Source organism: Vanellus vanellus (assembly GCF_965231255.1).
Source record: "Vanellus vanellus genome assembly, chromosome: 3".
In the NCBI taxonomy this organism is placed as follows: domain Eukaryota; kingdom Metazoa; phylum Chordata; class Aves; order Charadriiformes; family Charadriidae; genus Vanellus; species Vanellus vanellus.
Window position 1 is genome coordinate 30,439,110 of NC_138907.1, and position 15,276 is coordinate 30,454,385.

Genomic DNA, 15,276 nt, shown 5'->3' on the forward strand with positions numbered 1-15,276 from the left:
TACAGAGCCGCTGCAATTCTTTGTACCAAAAGATCTGAGATGTAGAAGACATAAGATCTGAGCTATAGAAGATGTAAGAATGACTATTAAAATAGGTCAGGGCCGAAGGCAGCCATTAGTGAAGGTATGGTTACATATCAGTGTAAAATTCACACCTTGTCTGTAAAAGGTACACTGCCTTATGTCTTTATTGTAGAAAAATTCAATTCAAGCTTCCCATATATAGCATCACTTAACATTTATAGACTTGCAAGTTTAGAATTCTGCCTGTGCTCCATGAGACATCCTCCTCTGCAGCAAAACAATAAAGGAAAATTTCATGTATAATTTATTCATAAATTACTTTAAACATGAGAAATTATTCTTTACCAATATATCATTATGCAGTGCACACTTATTTTATGGTCTAGTAATTAGTGTTGTTTCATGATTTATATGCTCCTTATTTCAGCTATTTAACAATTTATTTCTAAGTTAAATGAATTAGTTGGCAGTAAAATGATCACGCATTGAATTCCAAAATGGGACCGTAGCTAATATCCGTTGCCATGTAGGTGCTTCCAAATATAATTACCTTGGAAATCCTGGCATTAGATAATAGGGTAACTTACAGTTCATTTTGCAACACTCTAGAGCACCTTGCTGCAGATGTAAGTCAGAATTTTCTAGCTCAAACTGAACATTTACTTTTGAGTTGAGCATTAGCAGTGGTATGCTGTGTCTCAAGGAATTAACAGAATGAAGAAAATTAATTAAAGACAACAGAAAGCAGGGATCTATTTACAATCAATTCTGATTTATTTGAATCTCGTGTCTATCAGTGGTCTTAAAAACAGCTTTGTGTCAATGTAATTAGTTGGTCTGTCAGCTTTTCAGGGGTAGGAAATCTTACTTACATATTATGCCTCTGAGGACTATTTTATTCTTTTCGTATTAAGACCAGATGCTACCCATGGATCAGTGAAACCAGTTCCAATGAATGCTGCACTAGAACCTCAAGATGTGGGGAAAAACCTGTTTCATATTGCTTCACTGGCATCCCTGAAAAATCAGAATGTCTTCTTTCCCCCTTATTGTTCCTCTAATTGGAGAGTACTGGAATTCTCTCATCTTTTCCTACTTAACTAGAAAGCTGCTTGTCGGCTTTTCCCCTTAGCTTCCGAAGTAAGCTATTGCTGAGTATGCTCCGTTCTGGCTGGACAGGACTCCATTCCATTGTGCTGATGGTCTAAGAAGAGGAAGGCATTAAAGTAAAACCTGAGCCCTATAATAAAATTATTTATTCAAATTTGTTTTCGGGTGTTCGCAGGAATGCTTATAGAAGAGTTTCAGTGTTTTTTTAAAGGCTATTGGATTTCAGTATTTGTCTCTTAAGACTCCGTGATGGGAAGGCTTTGAGGGCAATGAAAACTTGATCAATTTTCATATAAGTGCTTATTCTGAAAATAACGACTTAAAGTTTTTGTAGGGCAACTCCCTTCAAAAGATTACCCAGGCTATTTAATCATACTACCCGGTGAATCTGTGGAAATCTTGAGTGCTGTATAGTTGAATTGTTTACCCAAAATAAAATTAGTGTAATGAATGTATACGTATTCCATTAATTAATGAAATATATATTAGTAACTATTCTGCAATACAATGCAGAAACAAAGATTTCCCTATCTCATGTGACTATCTATATTAATTAAACTATTGCATTCCAGTTTAATGTTTATGAGCATCACTACTCGTAGGTGCTTTGAGTTAGACCTTTAATAAGTAGACTCAACTAGCAGATCATCCCCCCCTCAGCCTCTCTCCCCACCTCTCAGTATATCTGTACACACATGGCTCTGCAGTAAGGTCATATAAAGGTACTATAAAAGGTACTATATAAGGTAATATAAGGTACTATAAATGGAAAGGCTATATTTAGTATAGATCTGTTTTGTTCCTAAAAGGCTGTATGATTTACTGACTCTTCCTTGGATTAAAAGTGGTCCGGATCACCAGAGTGGTGAAAACCAGACATTTTTGCACAGCAAAGATATAGAATTCCAAGGTTCAAGCTTGAATGTAAGTTTGTTACAGAAGTTGTCGGTGTCACCTGCACTGGAAGTATGCTTGGATCTTCACTCCGTCTCTGCAGAACAAGGTGGCTGAGGATCCCTCTTTGAAATTTTATTTCATGCCATTAATATCACTGGTTGTAATGTTCTACAGGTGCTGAATGCCTTTGAAAATTCTCCCCATGGTCCATTAATACAAGATCATTAATATATTTACTTGTGTAGTACTTTGGGCTGAGGACACTTCTCAGATACTCGCCTAAATTGTACCTTTGAGCTTCCTACTGATAAAAATGGTGTTGTAGAGCTCCATATAGCCCAAGATAATGTTAGCAAGGGACCTGCTATGTCTTCATATCAAACACAACCTCACATGCCACATCACGTAACTCTTTTCCTGACCTTGTCAAAATTCGTCATGCTGGGGAGCAGCCCTTTTGCTTCCACTGCTTAGATGAGAAGCTGTGTTCCAGAACTGGACTGCCACGGGACCTTTCTCCAGCAGCCCCTCAGATCATTCATTTGCCTGTCGTGGGGGTTACATGGAAATTCTTTTCCTTCTGCACCCAATTGGTATCTTTCTTAAAAGAAAATATCTGTAATCAGCCTCATCAGGTCACTCTCATCTCATCGGGTAGCCTCTTCTTGCAAGACTGTTCCAGTTTGAGGAGTTCTTTCCTGAACCAGGTGAAAACTTCATAGTAAGTTATCACCTAAAACTTCCAGACAGGGTCTCACCAGCTGTGTTGTGCGTTGATATTAGTAGTTCTTCAACAGAAAAATCCTCATATGATACCAACTTGGTATTATTTGCCTTTCTGATGCTGGCATCAGATTGTCGTCTGCAACTCCTCCTTTGATCACTCATTACACCAGAATCTTTCTCCTTATCCAGCTGATGGATTCCCAGTTTACAGCAAAGATTTTGTTATTAGTCTCCAAACGCACAATCTTGTGGTTTGGGATATATCATTTTTTCGCAGTTTTATTATTCAGTCATCAGGTCTTTCTCTGACACGTGCTGACTCTTTTTGTACAGCTGTACCTTTTAGTTGAGCATTGTCAGCCCATCTCGTCAGAACACTGTCATTTCTCTGTTAAGGTCACAGAACTGACAAAGTTTGGTTTTAAGATTATTGTGGAAGACACCCACTAATAACCTTTCTCCAACTTGAAATGCTTAATCTTCAACATTGTTTGCTATTATATCCTCTTTGATCAGTTCCTTATGTACCATGTTGTTCTTTACTAATTTCATCTTCAATTTTCTCAGGTAGCAATTTGTCAAATTTTTCACTGGAAACCTGGCAGAGATTTTCCTCATTTCTTATAACCAGAAACCATTGTTTACTTGAAGAGAAAAACAAGGTTAGGCAAACATGAATGACCAGTGAAAAAATTCTCTTTTTTTGGCCACTTTCCATTCTATTAATTGAGGAATTTCCATTTGTTTCCAGTCTTTCTTGCTGATTTGCTGAAAGTTAATCCCTGCATGCTGTCATATTATTTATGTCTGATTAACAGGCTTTATCTCCTTCTCAACCAGTACAGTTTTCTTCCTGACTTTAAAGACTGTTACTCTTCAGTCCCCATTTAGACAAGATGTTCAAGGACTTCAGTACTGGAAGTTTGGATTGAATGACTTGACTAAAAGAATCACTATATAATCCCAAAGTGAGAAATAAACAGCTGAACAATGGATTTTCTTGCCTGCTTGCCTCAGCTGTCCATTGGAATTTTTTAGCTCGGGAGAAACAGAAGTTTAGCTGATAGCAACTAATACAAATTTTATATTTATTGCCTTTCCCTATTTTTATGCGTTTTACATGAGTTCTAATGAAGGATTCACAAGGAAACCCAACTGGCAGTCACTTCCCTATACATTTTATCACATATCCCAATAGAGTGACATTTTCAGCATGCTTTTCCAAGTTGTTACATTAACAAATTTGCACTGATTTCTTTATCCTGTCATCTAAAGACCACCTTGTAGTAAGACAGTGAACTTTTACAGCATTCCATAGTTGATGCACTGTCTAATGTCACAAATGTCTGCTCAAATTACTTCACTAAGACTTGAGAAGAGTCTACATTGTGCCTTCCATTTGAGCCTGATTTGACAGAATCAGTCCCTGCGCTAGCTCATGGCACTTATCAGTTAGTCAGCCTTCCTCAGGGAAGAGAATTTAGAGTGCACCATATTCAGTTTTCAGATCAAGCCCTGTCCCCTTAGGAAGCGATGTACTGCATTATTAAACAAGGTGCCATCAGCCGTAGCACCATGCTTAAACATTCAGTCAAATAAAAGACGACATCATTATGTTAACTCTTTTTTCACCAGCTTCATTTATCTTTTGGTGGTCTGAAATAAAATGCTAAGACAAAGAAAACTTCGCTGCATCTTTCCTTTGGAATTTCTCTTGGAGGTGCATAAACATGGGCAGGAAAACCTGCCTGATGTTATAAAATAATGATTAAACTTAATGCTATATAAGGTGGTTTCTTGCAAAGTAGGATTTGAGTTATTTGAGATGAATCTATTGTTTATTTTGTCAGTTTTATATGTAGTTCTCATATAGACTACTCATTTTGTATGTTTTGATTTAACTGTCATGGATATACACAACCAAATTCTGATGATTGCTGTAACTGTAAATATATCAAAGACAGAATAGTTACTTCAAGCTAATATATCTAAATGAGAGAAGAAATTGATCATCAATGTAAAAGTCCATTTATAAAATATATTACCTGTGATACCACCAGTGCACTGTGCAATAAGGTATAAGTAGATTGTGATTGCACACAGTGTATTTTATGTCATTTCAATCAAACTGAAAATCACACAGAAGGGAGACGTGCGCCCTCTTGAAAGTGAGTAGATTGAGGATATGTGCTTTAAGATTTGCATTTTAAATCTCCTTGGGTCTTCTCCTTATATTCAAAGTGAGTTTTGTACATCTTTATATATCTTGTCAGACCAGAAATTGTCAAGATTCTCCGAGAAAAGGAAAGATATCCTTTTTAAAGCTTCATGTTGATATAAATATGAAAATGGATTAAACTCTGCTTCCAATTTTCAAACATATGTACTTCAATGAATATTAAATGGTAGACCCATATCATCATCATGACTTATTTACTTTGTAGAGTTTTTATCAAAAAAGGACTGGAGTTTGCTGTGGAGCGTGAAACTCCACTGTAATTGAGTTTAGAGTGGTAAAACCACTAAAGAGGCCATGGCCCCAGAGAGTTCCCTGAAACCCACTTGTCAGCTGGTGTTACATCACTGATCCAACAAGCCGTGCCTTCCTCTTCCCGCTAAAGACTTCTGTGGCGAAAAAAAAAAAAAAAAAAAAAAAAAAAGATGAAAAAACACCCGAAGTTGCTCCTAGGAAAAAAACCCTCTGCAACAGCTGCACAGTGTCAGCAGAAATAATGATCTGAAACTCAGCCTCCAAGGGATGCTAGTCTGGGTCCTAATTCTGTAAGGTGTCATTTCTTTCATTGCAATGCCATTAAGCATGAAAGTAATGGAGAGGACATGAAGTGTTCTTTCACCAAAATGTAATGAGAGAGAAAAGGGATTTCGGGATATTGACAGGAAAAGGTGTCTTGTTTTGCTAGAAGGATTGTCTTAAAGGATCCACGCATAAAAACGGCCGTTTAATTCTCACTATTTTACCATCGAAATTGTAGGTTTTGAACATGTACGTTCACATGAAAATTGGAATTCTAAGCAGGTTTAGTTCCATTGCTTCTTTGGGTTAAAAGCAGATTCTTGCAGGTGGATTGAATGACTCAGGAGACTGATACCAAACTACTTTGAAGTCATTGACGAAATCAGTCCTCAGGTCAAGTGTTCTGCTTGCAGGACTCGATTTACTTCAGTGGATTTACATCTGCGCAGGATCTGGCTACAAGCCGATAGTGACTGTAGATATTTAACAAATGGTTGGCTAGCCTGTTTCCTGTCCAGCAGACAGTTCGATCTGAAGCAATGCCCCCTGCTATAATTTCAGCTCCTGCACCAGCCTTTTTAGCAGAGAGGAGGAGCCGCACGACACGGGAAATAGCTTCTTTGTGAAACCCAGGGTGACTCCTGCACCAAAACGTCAAGGCAAGCGGGCCGGGCCACGCGAGCAGTTTTCCAAAATGGCGCGCTTATTCTATTTTCGGCATGAAAAGAGGCTTTCGTCTTCAGACTGTCAAGTAAGTCCCTTCACAAAAGCCAACACCTAGCTTCAAAGACAGTTAAATGCCCGAGCCTTATTGAAGAGCTTACCTCCGCTGAGATCGCTGCCATTCTGACGGTGGATCAAAGTCTGTAAAAGAAAAGAGTCCAAATGTTTTCTTTTGAGAAGATGTAGCTGATCATATTGAGTCCCTTTTTCAAGAAAGGGAAAGAAGCTGCTCCATTAGACTTGGATTTGTTTCAAAGACTGTGGCTGGCAGATGCATTGTTCTGAAAACTACTCCTGCCAGGTTTTTTTTATCTATTACACCTACATTAATATTCAGTGCAAATGAGTCCTTGGTTCGGTCTTTGAATTACTACTGTGATCATCGGTGATGAAACTGAGAAAGGATATGATGTTTCTCCTACGCCTTTGCTGCACATCAAAGTCTGAAATGGTGCTTCCTACAGGAGATGTGCTGCTCTCAGAGTTGTCCTGCTGTAATGTGCTTCAAAAATAGTTGCTGGGAGGAACATTACAAATTGCTGTGCATTGGCCACTTGACCTTGGCATGCAGGCTTACTACAAGACGTAACTCCGAACCGGATCACTGCTGGGAAAAGGATATGCAGAAACTTACAACCTACTCAGGGAGTGATTTGCGCTCCCAGCCTATTCCTGAAGGAGAACAAGACTGTTGTTTGTGTGGGTGCTCACCTAGCTGTACGGAGGCATGTTTTCTTTAAATCAGAGGAGATCACTGCAAATTCAGTGTCTCCCGATGTTTCCGCTTGCCTTCAGCTAGAGTCTTGAGAGTTTCTTTATGAACAACATCGAACTGAAGATAACAAATCTGATGTCCCTCACTGAAGAGCTTGTCCATGTTTTCAGTATTCTGTGCATTTTTACAACCAAGGAGACGTTTAGGCACATAATGAAATTAAAAAATGTGTGCATTGAGAAGAAACACACATTTTGTCTTTTGATTTGATCTTAATGTAAAGAAGCATGCTTTTATCTTCAAAGGATGCAGCTTAAAACATTTAAAAATATTGCTTTCTCTGTACTATAAATAATTCTAGCTTTAGTATTGATATATCAAAATAAACTCTACTCCCCTGCCTTGGTATGTTACCCTTCTTGAGGGGCTATAGCTCATGCCTGTCGGTGAATACTTCGGTGTGTAGTACTGCGGTCTCAGGTGTGGTTTCACTGGTCCTTAAACCAGCTGAACCAGCTGTTAAAATGGGGGGTTTTCCTTGAATCATAGAATCATAGAATTAAAGAGGTTTGAAGGGACCTTTAAGATCATCAAGTCCAACCATTAACCTACCACTTCTAAACCATGTCCCTAAGCCCCTCATCTACCCTTTTCTTAAACACCTCCAGGGATGGTGAATCCACCACCTCTCTGGGAAGCCTATTCCAATGTTTAATAACCCTTTCCGTGAAAAAATGCTTCCTAATATCCAATCTAAACCTGCCCTGACATAACTGAACCCATTTCCTCTTGTCCTATCACTTGTCAGTGATAGGACACAAATGATCAGGCTGCCGTTCCTGCCCCAGTATGTGCTGCAGGGTGTCGTTTTTGGTGGCTATCTGATAGAAAACTTTTTTTCCCCCAATTCATTTTCAGTTGGATCAACTCACTGACCTGGCAAAATCTGATGCTGCAGGATCACTGGACCTGACATGAGGAGAGTGGTGGGAGCACGGCACCACAGGAGGGCAATCTGAGTGACTTTTTTCTGGCAACAGTCTAAGTTACACAGGAGAAGACCTAACGTGAAGGCACTTTGCAGTTAATAACACTGCTGTTTTATTACACTAAACAAACAGGGGAAATGCGATTCAATATCTCTGAATTACCTTCCTTTTTCTCCCCTTACTCTGCCCACCAGTGTAGTGCCTGCGTTCACATCAGCCTTAATTTTAGCAATACATCAAGGATATGAGAGATACTTGAAATACCTGTTTCCCTAGATTTTCGCAGGCAGTCTTTTTTTATATCTCTCTCACTGCCATACAACTTCTTGCCTCCAACCCTGCTCACCCACAATGTTTTTTTGGCATCTTTATTTGAGGGGTCTAAAATGGAACAACTGAAGAAACAATGACACCTTACCCCAAAGAATGTACATTTTGATATTTGTGGGAATACAACAAATTTCAAGTGTTCTTATTTGCCCTTACTGAGCCATGAGAGGTTCTAGCAATTGCTTAGGAGAACTTCGTGGTAACGTATGTTAGAAGTATGTGCTCCTCAGTGACAACAGAGTATTTGTGCTAAGAGAACTGCCAGAATGAAAGTGGTGCTGTGGGTTTGGCCGTCGATATCTGTGTTGCTGCTGATACCTCATCACTGAATATGGAGTAGCTGACAAGAACCAAAAGAACAAAAAAATGTCAGTCTGCATGTCTTCAACTTTCATTACCCATTTTGCTCTTGTATGAGGGTGATAATTGGGTTATATTGTCCTCCTTACTGGAGTTTCAGGAAAAGTATGTTGGCACAATCTGTTGCACAGCAAGCTGGGCTATCAGTTCCAGCAGTTTACCGAAATAAGTGATCATTGCAATGTCCACGGTATATTCAAGGTATTTTATTGCAGTCTTGGGCAGCTCTGTGTCTGCAGAAGACTCATTACTCTTTGGATGTGCTCATTATTGGATGTCGAGCAGCAGCTTTCAAACAAAAGATGTTCATAAATTGTTCACACGTACTGCCCAAACATTGTGGAGATGAAAAAAAAATTATTATTATTGAGCCTTACATTTAATAACCAAGCGTGGTATCAGTAGCCTGTCCAGTAAGTAATGAAGGATATATTACGAATATTGTAAACATTGCAGAGATTAATTAATGCTTCTCCCTCGACAAACAATATCCAACACTAGATGGCACGCTTGGCCTCAGGATCACAGCCACCTCTGCATGTCCCTGCCTTGCCTAAGTGTCCTCGCGTTTTAATCTTTCTTTTCTGCAGTTTTAAGATAGGAAAGGTAGGTGATGTTGCAGAGCACGGCTGGGCCACCCTAGTACAGTAATTTTGAAACCTCCCTTCTTTGATCCTGCCCAAACTGCTGCTTTCTACAGATTTTGAAAATTGTCAAAAAATCCCTTAATATGGAAAGAAAACATCACCGAAATAGTAAAATTAAAGAAGAAACAGGAATGAAAATAGCAGAGTACTAAGAATAGTAAAAATTTTCAAGCAAAGAGTATTTATTAAAAAAAAAAAAAAAGGAGAAAGAGGATGCAAAACTATTTTCAACAGCTATTTTCCTCCTCCTCCATTCCATCTCCATCATCTATTATTATTATACTGGCAGATTAAAAATGGTTACATAAGCTAAAAATAAATTGCTTCATGTCAGTTTGATCCAAATCAAAATTTTCCTTTATTTTATGACAATTCTCGATTTGATCATTGAACCAAAAATCCATAATTTCAATATCCCTAAGGCAAAGTGATACACTTAGTCTCTCCCTATGTCAGGAACTAGTGGGACATAATAGGATTGGGATTAAGGAGCAAAATGGGTGGAGCTAAAGATCCAATGTCCACGCAAAATGAGTTTTAGGGAGGTTACTTCCACTAGCTCTAACCTGCTTCTGTGGACTGAATGTTCATATATCAGGCGAGGTCTTGGAGCTCAACCTCGGCTTTAATTGCATTGGCCTTGCTGAACTCTTGAGATGCTTTCCAGACCACAGTATTACAAAATCTTGTTCAAAGCCTGTTTTGGTTATGCCTGAAAAACACATGCTATGTTTTCCTTGTGTATTACTTAGAAGTTCTTAGAAATTAAAATATTGCTTTTGATGCCATCCACAGAGTGCACAAACAGCTGGGTTTCTCTGTACTTCTCTCCATCACTCAGCTGTAGAAAAATGCATCTCGCTTTGCTACCAGGAATAGAAGCTTTCACGAAGTCCTTGTCTCACTAAAGTATTTTTAGCTGTTCTTTACCTCACTTTTAAGTTAAAATGCATATATCTCTGTGGTATTTGTGCCTCATCCTTTTCCATTGTAGGAGACCTGATGCTGCACGGATGATATCCAAGTACAGACCTCCGCTGTTCTGTTATAAACCTTTCCTACTTAACTGGGATTATTATCATGGTATGATCTCCCCGGTGAGAGGCTTGGCTCAGATGTTCCTTCTTGCTGAAGGAGGGGAATCAGGTCACAAAGCATGGCTTTCTATCGGAAGCTGGGATTCCTGTCCTGGCAAATGCAGGCGTTGAACCAGAGTGCAAAGCTATTTTTTGTACTCTGGTATCACTCAGTACCAACGTTGACGCTAAATGTTTTAAAATAATTAGGCGTCAAATCTTTGTAAATTTCTGCCTTTCCACCACTGTAATTTAAACAATTTAACTTGCATTATTAACGATTTACATCAACCCAAGTGAGAAGGAAATCAAACCACTGAAATCTTAGGAAGTGAAAAAGAGCCTTATTATACTCTCCACACTAATAGCAAATCTATTGGTTTTAGTAGTTCGGCATCCTAATTTTTAGAAGCACTGAAATGTTTCCCAGATGGATAAAAAACTGCAGGAAAGGCAGCCCTGTCTAGCTGACACAAAGTCAGAAACAGAATAAAGGAAATGCAGCATTGGAAAGTACAAAAGTCAACATGTGGTCATAAATCAACTTTGTCAGAATGGAACGGATGAGTCCATTTGTTGGTAGATAAGATTAACGTAAATCAAGGCAGTATAAAGGTTACACATTATAGGGATTTGTGCCTGGTAAACTTTCATAGTGTGATCAGAGATAGTAATCATCTGGCAAAGGGAATAAAAAGTCAAAGCGAAGCTTAAACACTGAATCAAAAATCAGTCCTGTTAATGTCTAACACGCTGGGGTCAAAAATTCATAAGAGTCCAGCTGTGAAAATAAGATGGGAGCTGTATTAGTTTTCTCCATTCTGTATCTCACATTTAAGTGTTGTCAGTTGATGAGGGTCTGTCCCTTGGGAATTGTCATGGGGTAGTTTAGTCCATGTAAAGTGAAAATTTTGCATCACATAGAGGATCTTGTGAAATTCTGTAAGGCATGAGGACTACACGCTGAGATTCATAATGGCGAGGAAGGAACAGTAGAAACAGTAATCTGCCACATGCCCTTATCTAAAAGTGGTTCTTGACAAAAGAAGGCAGCGTGTTTGCAGTGTGGAAGCTATCAGAATCTGTGACACATTTTAACAGTCAGTGGTTATTAATGGATAAAACCTGGTAACTTTAGACTGATGCTGATGTATAAAACTGTTTAGAATAACTATAAATCCCAATGGACCCATTCTTTTCACGCCTTTCAGTATTATTTCTGTTTGTGGCATTGTGTAAAAGTTCCATTACTGGATCAAAGGTTTGATGTAAACAAGCAATAAGCTCTCTAGCAGGATTTATATACTGAGAAAACTTGAATTAAGAAAACTAATCACATGCGGCTTCTTTAAGGCATATGTTGCATAATGTCTATGCAAATATTTTAGAAAGCTTTTTGTACTTTGTCCTTTTTTTTTTCAAATTATGGACTCACAATTCATTGTTTATATGTCCAGAAATTTCTAAATTTATGTAACATTTCAATATCATGGTTTTACTGCGTACTCAAGAGAAAGATTCTCAATCAAGCAAAGAATGAACTTCAAAAGAAATTAATGCAGTCCTGCTTCTTTTCTAAAAATTATTTGCAAACCTTGGCAAATCGTATAACCTCTCTGATCCAAATGCAGACCTGTATAAGAAGCACTTTCCTCTATATTTGGCCCCATTCTCTTCTTTTTAATTGGTGATACTTTCCAAAGAGTAAGATACTAATAAGCATATGAACAGGTTACATCTATCTATAAGGGATGTGTTATGTACTTGCAAACTACGCTACACAGAATTGTTGATTTAAGGTATTCAAAGGATTTTCCAACATGTATTTGTTCAGTATATCTAGCCTCATTTTATAGATGGGGTATCGAGTGACACAAAAATTGAGGGCAGATGATGTCACTATGTAACTTCTTCTCTTGTGGTGGTCTAAATGTAATTGAAAGAAGGAGGCTGTGAGGATGTTGGCGGAGGCTGTGAGGGTGTTGGCTGAGGCTGAAGAAGAGCACGGCCTATGAGCCCATTTGTTTCCCCAACTCTATGACTACCTACCTGTGAGTCACTGAGGTTCTGGAAGCTGGAAGTCACAGTCTGAAACAGTGATTTGTCCAAGATAACAGTGGGAACTGTGGCAAATTCAAGGTAAAATTACCCCAGTATCCCAATTCTCAGTTTCCTGTTCTGATCATGAGATCATGTTGCTTCCTGTCTTATAACTATAGTAAAAGCAGCATTTCAACAATAAAAATAAAGTTCTCATGCTTCTATTTAGCCTTTGAAAATACAAACTGAGAATAATGTATATAACTAGCATCGGGTCATGGTATCAGAAGCACAGGTTCTATTATTATTGCTTGGTTAAGTATATTTTACTGAATATTCCCATGACTCCCATGTAGAAGACAGTGCTACCCTTAGTGAATAAAGGTGGTAAATGCTTTCCAAATTATCAACAATGGGTTTAACTTTTAAAGAAATCACTAAAGGTCCAACTGACTTACCCACTACATTAAGGGAAATGCACTGAGTTGTGCAAGTTTCCTCAGCAAGTCATGAGGAGCTTGACTTATTGTTCCTGACTTACAGTTCTCATTTGGGGGAAAAAAAAAATTTTGCATGATAATAAGACAAACATTAGTGCTGATGAGGTGGAAAGGTCATAGCCAGGATCATGAAATGTAGAGCTTAGTATTCAGAATGGCAACGAAAGACAATGACTGACATGAAAACTGAGGGCAGACGACGTCATTTCATGCCTTCTTATCTTGTGGTGGTTTAACTGACCAGATATCGTCACGGGATGGTGCCCTAACCTAATAAAACATGAAGCTGGTTAAAAAGCTACTAACAATAAAAAGATCTACAATTAAACTAATAACTAAGGTAATTTACTTCCATTCAGAAGAGTCTCAATTTAGTTTAACAATTACTTCTGTGGAAATTATTTTATTTGCCGCATAAATCTAGCCAACTCAGAAATGGGACAGAAAGCTTTTAGCAGCTCAGAGTAACAGAACACCAGTTAATGACACAAAATGAGAACCAAAATATGCTACTAGAACAAGAGCAAGTATAGTAAATGTAGTGAAATGCCAATGTCCTGAGAGGGAGGCAGTCGTTGCTAGGGTAATTGGAAGACAAACCTGACCCTGTGGCATTAGGAGTTGTGGTAGACCTAGAGAAGAAGGAGGGAGGATACTGGGTCAGAGCTAGGAGCTCTCAGTGAGCGTTACCAATGAAGGGAAAAATACAGTATTGGCAGAAAGAGCTACGGACAGGAAATGAAGGCAACCACAGACTTGTAGGGTAAGTGAAAAATTAACTGTCTCACCGAAATAATAGTTGTTGGTTTAGACTGAGTGTACTCAAGCTGGGTTTCACTCCAGACATGAAGTCTGTCAATGTTGAAATTGTCTTGAAATCTTTTATTGTAACTTTCTAACTTTGTTTACTGGTGCTGATTCAGTACTGCTGGGTACTGACTGAGACTGAAAAATACAGCATGGGGGGAAAAGTACTCCTTCCTCCAAACATTTAAGTTTTCATGGAAGTTTCCCATCTGAATACTGACCTGGCCTGACCCTATTTAGCTTGTGAGATCTGATGAGATCAGAGCCTGAGGTTATGGCACTAAACTAGGAAAAGTGATAACAAAACAAAAATGGCATGATTGACAGGGTAGTACGCTGAACAGAATAAACCTATGGAGGACTATGTGTATGTATTCCACTCCTTAATATCCTCTTTGTAGATAAGAAAAATAAGCCTTACCCTGGAGCTAAAATAGTAATGGGATGAGGGCTGCCTGCCTTACTTGATGGCCATAAACAATAAGTATATTATACAAAGATGGATTACTGAAATGGAAAGTGGGTACTCATGAGATGCTACCTTGAGGCAGGACTGAAGCAGGAGCCATCCTGGACCCTTGTGCTGTCTACAGTTATCTCCTTTCGGTGGCCCCGTGTTTCTCAGTAAGCTGTGATACGACCCTGTGTAGTCCAACTTTAGTGCTTTTCACTGTCAGGTTCACTGAGGCTATAGAAGATTATTTTGCTTGGAGAGAAAAAAAGATATGTGAACAAGTCACTGAAAGCATTTACAGATAAAAGAGGTAGTCAGCAGAAAGCTGTCTAAAGAGGTTTCTTTTGTAGTGCACCAATGAAAAGCAGCTACTTATGACAATAGAAAAAATGGCAATAGGAGAGTTATGTAAGGAAGCCCAGGTTTCTTTTTTTGTGTCCGTGTTTTTCACTAATCTTGAAAATTATTGAGACTCATGCTATTAAGGTTGTGATGTAATTATATTGAACTCATTCAAGAGAGCTGTAATGACAGATTTTTCCCTCTGCAATGAGTACTGGAAGTAACTTCAGAAATTAGGCCAAGTTCTGGTGTTATTTATTTTGTAGTGTGATAAATAGGGAGAAACTACATCAATTTCAGAGGAATTGTTCTAGATTGTTACCAAATAACTGTAGTTGTTCAGTGCTCAGAGCCTCTATTTTTCAGTTTTTCAGAACACTAGCATATTTTCTAAACATCTTTCATTTCTATAGATTACCTTATATGCAAGCTGAAGGTTCATATAGATCTTCTCCTTGCTTGGAACAAGCTGGGACAGATCAGATGTCCCCAAGGCTTTTTTTTCTCCAGTATTCCAGTTCAAGATAGAAATGCAAATACATTTAATTAGAAATTACACAGAAAGCTTCCGGTTTTAGAGATTCAGATCTGGTTTGTGATTTCTGGATGTGAACTAGAGCTGGTTTCAGCTAGTTGCTGAAACAACTAATGTAGAATTTCTGAGAGAGCACAAAGTTCCATAAAAGGGAGAATATATAGTTATGAAATTATAAATTAATAAAAGCTGCTGATTTAATGTATTTTAGACTAGATCTGTTAAACTGAATACAAAGGCCACAAA

The 15,276-nt window shown here is 38.4% G+C and overlaps 1 long non-coding RNA gene across 1 annotated transcript in view; it reads left to right on the plus strand.

Moving 5' to 3' along the window:
- The window catches only part of LOC309670040, a 53,720-nt gene that overhangs the window by 17,683 nt on the left and 20,761 nt on the right, over positions 1-15,276 (plus strand). The gene's annotated exons all lie outside the window — the stretch shown is intronic.